Source organism: Glossina fuscipes, unplaced genomic scaffold (assembly GCF_014805625.2).
Source record: "Glossina fuscipes isolate IAEA_lab_2018 unplaced genomic scaffold, Yale_Gfus_2 27, whole genome shotgun sequence".
NCBI classification, from domain to species: Eukaryota; Metazoa; Arthropoda; class Insecta; order Diptera; family Glossinidae; genus Glossina; species Glossina fuscipes.
This window is the reverse complement of record NW_023998422.1, coordinates 9798116-9804115: the sequence shown is the minus strand read 5'-3', so window position 1 is coordinate 9804115 and position 6000 is coordinate 9798116.

The following is a 6000-nucleotide window of genomic DNA, read 5'->3' as shown; positions in this document are numbered from 1 at the left end:
AGACGATTTCGATGTTTTTGAAAACCAAATACGAAAACAAAAAAAAAGTAAAAATACACGAAATAAAAGTGAAAACACATACATAAGGCGGAGATTGTTTGCATTTTCATTGAGCAACAAATAAACTTGTTGTTATATTTGTCTACATACACGACAACTTACCGGCCGGTTAAGAAGCTAAGAGTTTAACTATAGCAACTACAATAACATCAGTCTGTTACCGTTAAGCTTTAGTTAAACTTTAAACTTTTGCTATAGTTTTATTTTGGTTTTCTTGCTTTTTAGAAATAGTTTAACCAAAGAGATAAGCGGTAAGAATAAGCATTGGTGTGGTGGCGTCCTATACGTGTACATGTCTTCAGACGAGAGTAGGAAATGTCAGCCGCAAATTTATAATTTACTACAACGATTTGATCGGCAATTGTTTATTAGTTAGTTATCGAGCTGTTTGTTGTAATTGCGAAGTTGTTACTATCGTATGGTTCGTATGGCTATTGAATTGAAATCTCACAGTATTTGCCGTTTCTCTAACATCATTATAATCAATGTAGTCGTCACTGACTTTTTCTTCAACATCGTCGACATCATGATCATCATCATCATTGTCGTCATCATCATCGTTGCCAGGCCGTAAAGTAATTGGCCTTCATAAACCATCAAGCATCAGTAAAATATGTTAAATGAGACTTTTTCTTACTGTCTTGCAATTCTTGCTGTTGTTGGTGTTGTTGCTGTTTTTCTAAAATTTATAAACGAATTGAAAAAGTGAATCGATTTGACTGTTTGACTGCTTGCTTTCGACTTCTAGTGCATTTTTCACATTTGACATACAATTAACGTTAAGACAGCAACAATTTATGACTGAATGCGAGCAATTTTATGCACTGATGCGCAATCACATCAAAGCCAAAAAGAATTATTTATTTATTTATTTATTTATTTACATTTTAAAATCCAACTACGAGCCAGCCAGCCAGCCAGCCAGCCAGCCAATCGCTGCTTTCATGACTTCAACTACTTGTAACTTGACATTAAGTTTATTTTATTTATCATCAGACATTAAAATTCTTATACATATGTCGGAGGTACGGCAAGGAAATTAGAGCTCTCTAGGGGTAGTTTAAGAATAGTTAGGTATTTTAATTTACCGTAAGACGATACGTCTGACATTAAACAATCATAAAACTAAAGCTAAAGAGATATCACCTCGAGCATGCATTCGAGTGCATTTTAATAAAGCCAATCTCCTTTATCTCTCTAGCTGAGGGGGTATGACAATCCAATTATAATGAATTTATTTTATTGCCATTGTATCGCATCGCTACGATGGGGGCTTTTCATGCTGCGCAAAGTGATGCTACAAGTTTCCCACATGTTGTCATATTATTCAATAATAACTTGACTTTAACAAATTAATATCTCTACGTGTTTCAAATGTTATGAATTATACATTTGTGTAAGCACCCCTACACGCGCATTTAATTTATAGACAAAAGTCAATTCGTATGAAGCTGATCCTTCTCTTCAATTAATTGTGTTTGCAGGGAGCTATTTTTTGCTGTCGTTTCAATTCTGATAAGCAGTTCTAAGGATCGCCTTTCAATTAATTTCAGATATTTTCCATTTATTTCAGTGCATATGCAGGTTTTGCAAAAACCCTTCGCATGGAAAGGATGGAAATCTCAAATTAAATTCGCTATTTATACCGGTAAGCTGCTAAGTCGGACGCAAGGCATTGAATCGTTAAGCAAGAAAACCTAAATCTAACTAAATTCGATTTTTCGAACGGTGGGCTAATGGCCCCAGTCGACTGTAGGCCGTCGATGGCCATTCCAATATAGTCTTATAACAGCCCCCTCCTCGTCGCTGTCTATATATATATACGGATGGAGCAATATTGCATCACGAAGAATGACGAACTATTATTATCCAATTATTGTTCTTTTCAGTCCCTAAACAATGTCACGAACTACTAACTCGATCTATGTGTATCAACCTCAGACATGCCGCATAACCGAGTCAAGAAGGACACCGGTTTCTGTGGTCATACTTGCAGGTAGCTATAATGAGTTCTCGCTCAGCAAGGGCAGAACACTTTCCGATTGAGCACATACCTACTAGTGTGCGGCCTTTCCCTACCCCCACTTCTTTTTCCCCGTTACCCTGTTAGGCGTAGAGAAGACATTGTCTGAATGGTTGGTCATATTAGAGAACAAAAAGCTTAGCACATAAATTACATTGTTGTCAAATATTTGTTATGCACAGAAATTCGCAGCGAAAGCTCCGTGATGCACCTATGTCCTTAATAAGCATAAATACAGAAGTGAAGTTAGCGATGTTCGTTTTCTTGCCCATTTGGTGAAATTTCTATCCCTAATTTTGATTTAGAGAAATAAATTTCGATTCTTATCTCTCTCTTCATTTTCTCTGTCATACACCTAACTTTAAAAATCAATAAAATCGTTTTACGGTCTCACCCACAACTAATTAAATAATTTGTATTTCTTCTTCTCAATTTTTAATCAAAAAATTCGAAAAAAAATGCTCCGGACTCGCGATGATTTTAATTCACGAACGACGTCCATTATAAGGACGGTATTGACTATTGCGATGTAACATTTTTGGATGAACTGCCAAAGATGCCGCCCAAGATGGACACCCTGCCGTTCGCTAACGTTTTTTATACTTTCAATATAATTTTTGTAAAATAATTCCTTACCAAGGTAGCGCGTGGAAAATTCGTTACCATCTAAAGATAATGTCTCTTTTGTTTGATTTCAATGTTGAATATTCACATAGTAAATGAATTTTAAATAGCCACCCATCCAAGCAATAACACACGATGAGAATATATTTTATGCATAAAAAAAAAAAAAAACCAATTTGAAGGTATATAACTAAGTCAAAACGAATCTTAGGTAACCACTGCACTAAAGAAGATCGGATTAATAGCGAGTAAATCAACTGTTCGGTAGAATTCATTTTAGATACCCTTAGTTTAAGTTCACCATTTATTATATAAAGAATTGCCGGCTAAGAAGAAAAAAAAAAGTCCTGTATCGCAGGATTTATCTTTCGACTTTAAGAGATGGTCATGCCCATTTATAAAGAACAAACAATTGAGCACACGTGCTGCGCCTTGGATTTCTTTTTAGATTTCAGTTATCTTGAGAGCTCCAACTGACAGATTGGCAGAGCATTTTGTTGCTTTTCACTTTATCGCTTGCCTGATAACTTAAGTTATGAATGAACTCGACGTCTTCATATCTTATATATACATACTAATTTTTCACATATATCAGCTATGAATTATCGGGCGCAATATTTTTTTTCTTCTTTTTTTTGCTTCTCTAATCGAATAGGAATCGAATATGTCTTTTGAGTTGATCTATACTGAGAATAAAAGAATCAAGAATCACGAAAGGAATTTCCCTTTCAAGTTTTTAGCTGGAATCAGTCACAGTCAGACACGGGCACATATCGTAAAATAATCTCAACATCTTATTTTGCTTAAGTGTAATACGGGAAATTTTCTTTTAAATAATACGCCCAGTTAAAACATCCATTACATAGTTCTTCTTTAAAATTTGAAAATTAATGCCAGTCTCGCTAATATCTAACAAATATTCCATGCATCTCATGCATGCGAAGCGAGCTAATTTTTATAATAAAACTTATACTTCTTTAAACATCATACTGTGAAATATACTTTGTCGGATTGTTGATTAATTTTGTTGTTTAATTTTTTTTTCATGATGTTACAAACAGACTGAAAAAGGTAATATGCAGCCATTATCTGATGACGAGCGAAGAAGATATTTCCCAATGAATGCTAAACATCATTTTACCAGTGAATTTATATTTCTAATCTTATTTTATATATTGGTTACACAATAAATATGTATCTCAGATCCGTTCACTCACGTGTATGTGTAATTGAAGTATTTCTGAAGTATTTATCTTGGGACTATTTGCAATAACTTTATTGTCTCTTTTTCGTTTTTTTCGTTTTCTTGAATTTCTTATTATTTTTATTTTTAGGAAATAAATTTTATTTTTTAAAAGATTTAACGGTGCTTCAATACATGACTCTGTGTGAAAACTGCACTCTGATGAAAACAAGGCAGAAAAATTTGAGGTAATCGCGTTAGGTATTATACATCAAATACAGTTAAAAAATATTAAACTTTAAGACTTTTAGAAATTAATAAATCATTTCATATATTCAGTTCGTTTCGTATTTAAAAATATCCTCACCTTTGAAATTGTTTAAGACTGTGCTTTTGCGCGGTGCATAGGGACCGTAGGAAAAATACAACAAAAATATATTCAAAAATTTTAGTTAGTAGCCATAGCAAACGGTTTTTCACATATTAAGGACACATACGCAAGGATGGAAACCTGTTTCATGCGGTGAAGAGGGACCGTTTAAAAGGAGTTTGCCTTGGAAAACATGCCCAGTTTTACAAAATAGCGATCTCTCCCTCTCTCTCTCTCCCTCTTTCTTTCGCTCTCTCTCTCTCCCCACTCTGTCTTTCTTTCTTTCTTTCTATCCCTAGCATGTCGTGAAGAAAGTTGCACAAAATAAATCGCACAACAAAATAAGTCGCACAAAACCAATCGCAGAAACAAAAAATTCACAAATAAATCGCACAAACAAAAAAGTCGCACAAAACTAATCGCACGAATAAAAAGCGACTTTTTTATGCTTTCGCATAGAAATCGGTCCATCTATACTAGGCTCAGTACTTATTGGAGTACTTAATATTAAAAATCTTCGGCACATTTTTTTTATTATATTTTTTTCATTTTCTTGCGAGAGGAAATTAAATTACGAACATCAACAGCGTTAAGAGACATATAATTAACACTTTTACTTTATACAGTTTGTTTCTGTTTTTCGGGAATGAATAATACTGGCAGACAATGTGCTTACCTTTTAATCGTACAAAACTCAGTGTAGTTTGAAAAAAGATTTACCTTCTAATTCTATTCATTTATTAAACTCTCTGCAGAAGACTTATGACTCAGTAAAATACTTACCATGAAGCGAGCTACAGAACTCTCTGTTAGGCTGGGGTTAACTAATTTTTATAATAACTTAGAATATTATATACCTATAATAACTTATTGAAAAATAATTTTTCATACTTTTTGACAAAAATGTAGACAGTTTTTCTAAAGATTTCATGCAGTACAATTGGACCTTACGTACGCTTCATCTAACATCGAAAGATAATCATAGACTAATGTTGGCATTTCTCGGTTCAATCATCACCTGCCTGTCTATGAGCGTGGCTTTGTAAACCCGAAAATTGCTAAAACTGACAGAGAGCAACAAAGTACGGCCCACATATTGTTGGAGGAACACTTCGAAAGTGACCGTGAAATCGATAGCCAATATGAAAATTACTCCTCAAATAGTGTAGAAGTAGTGAAAGACAATTCGAATGCAAGTGAGAGTTGTGGACAAACTCTGACGATACCAGCGAAGAAAATCATGAAAAGGAAAATATTGACGCTGCTACTAATGGCACAGGTGGGAAAAAAATCAAAGAAGGTTTTCCTCATGACCGATTAACTCTTCATGCTATCGTCAAAGGTATATCTCGTCCGGCTTGACATAGCAAAGAAAATATTATAAAGGGTGAGGCAATTCATAAAAATCGTGGTACAAACCGATGATTCTCAATGCCCGACTATCATACAGTACATTCTAGCTAAGGCGCGAATCGATATGAATACAATCTAGTTTCTAGGCAAGGAAAATATGTAAGCACTTTTCAACAAAGTTGAAGTGCAGGGTGTGCACGAGGGACGCACTTCATCCTAGCAAGCGTTAAGCAGCCTATATTTTTTATAGTTGTTTGCAACAATAGTTACTATAAGTCGACTATAACCATCCCACTTAAAAAAGGAGCCTAACAATTGTGTACAAAGATCAATCATCTCTCTGGACGAATCTTTACTTATTCTCGCTTTTTTTGCTTATGCTTTGAT